The sequence below is a fragment of the Echinococcus granulosus genome, assembly GCF_000524195.1.
Source record: "Echinococcus granulosus chromosome Unknown EG_S00084, whole genome shotgun sequence".
NCBI lineage: Eukaryota > Metazoa > Platyhelminthes > Cestoda > Cyclophyllidea > Taeniidae > Echinococcus > Echinococcus granulosus.
Window position 1 is genome coordinate 339545 of NW_020170464.1, and position 1079 is coordinate 340623.

A 1079-nucleotide genomic window follows, 5' to 3' on the forward strand; every position below is an offset into this window, starting at 1 on the left:
CTTATTCATCTCACAATTTGCCTGGCATTGTGGTTCCTGTGCCATTTTTTGTCGTCGTTAGGCAATTTTGCCACATCCTTGCTTGTGCCAATGTTAGTCTTTTGTTGATGAAGGATGTGCATGCGGTGTGGTGGACACACGTTTGTGTGAATCCGACTCGGTGGTTTAGGACTCGCCGTGTAGGTAGACCATCGTCGAGGTGTGTACGTTGGCTGCCATGAAAATAAGCCTCTTAGTGGGATGATTGTCTGCTAAATGCTCGTAAATGCGGTGATCTTCAGTAGGGATGTATTGCCATCAAGTTTACTTTGTAGGCAACACAGGAATCGCCTCGACGACTTGGTGCCTTCCACTACTGCAGTGGTAGCAGTGTAGCAGATCGGGCGTGCTGTTTCCCACCCTCCCTTTAGTCTTCATCGTTGTCGTCGTCGTCGTAGTAGTTATTAGCCTTCGGTTTACTAGATTTACTATTTCTGCTGTGCGGCTAATACTTGGTTTAGTGAGATGATGATGATGATGGGGTCCCGGAGGCAGATGAACGTGTGGAATTGAACTCACCCTCCATTTCGTCATATTGGTGAGGAGTAGAATTGACAGCTACTGGCTGTTTGACATCTCTCCTCTTCTTTCCTTCCTTCCCTCCCCTCTCGCACTGATTTTAACCGTGACGGCGGCGAGTTTTTGGTGAGCTTTGCCTCTCTCCAATAACGTCATTGCTACTGATAATAGGTTAGTAGGGGCTGTCACTTGCACATCAAATCGAGTCGATTCACCTCTCAGTCATCCCTCCCTCCTTCCCTCTCTCACGCTCTCCCTACCTCCACCTTTCCCTATCCCTCACTTTAGTCGTACTGTTTACCACCCTTAGCGGTATTATTGTACTTTTCCACCGTTATTATCGTTATTATCGTGCATTTTTGTGTTTTTAAAGTCAGTCTGTCCATTTATGGTGGGAGAAAATAATTAATTAACAAGCCTCACAACCACGCACAAAGCGGCGGAGTATTCCCCCCTCCCCTCGCCTCCGCTCCCCTCTTCCCCCTTTAGTCACAGTGCCTTCTAGACTTGATGTTACCGCA